The sequence below is a fragment of the Trachymyrmex cornetzi genome, unplaced genomic scaffold (assembly GCF_001594075.2).
Source record: "Trachymyrmex cornetzi isolate Tcor2-1 unplaced genomic scaffold, Tcor1.1 scaffold1002, whole genome shotgun sequence".
NCBI lineage: Eukaryota > Metazoa > Arthropoda > Insecta > Hymenoptera > Formicidae > Trachymyrmex > Trachymyrmex cornetzi.
In genome coordinates, this window is record NW_017295547.1 from 403,589 (window position 1) to 403,937 (window position 349).

Below are 349 nucleotides of genomic sequence, written 5' to 3' on the forward strand. Positions count from 1 at the left end.
ATATACATAATATACATACATATACATAGGGTGTCCTGTAAGTTTTGACAAAGCGCTCGTGGGCAGGTAGAGCATATTAAACTGAGTCGAAAAGTCCTCTACCATTTTGCAATTTTCGTAATAGTTAATGAGATATTAATTTCTAAAAATTGGCGAATAAGCGTCTAAAATCGACGCATAAAACAATTTTAAGATATCTTTTAGAGTTCTTCATGAATTATCTTAAAGATGTTTCTGAAAGAACTTTAGATATCTTAAACTTATTTTATGCAACGATTTTAGATATTTTGCTCAATTAAAATAATTGCAAAAATTGTAAAATGGTAGAGGACTCAGTTTAGTCCGCTTT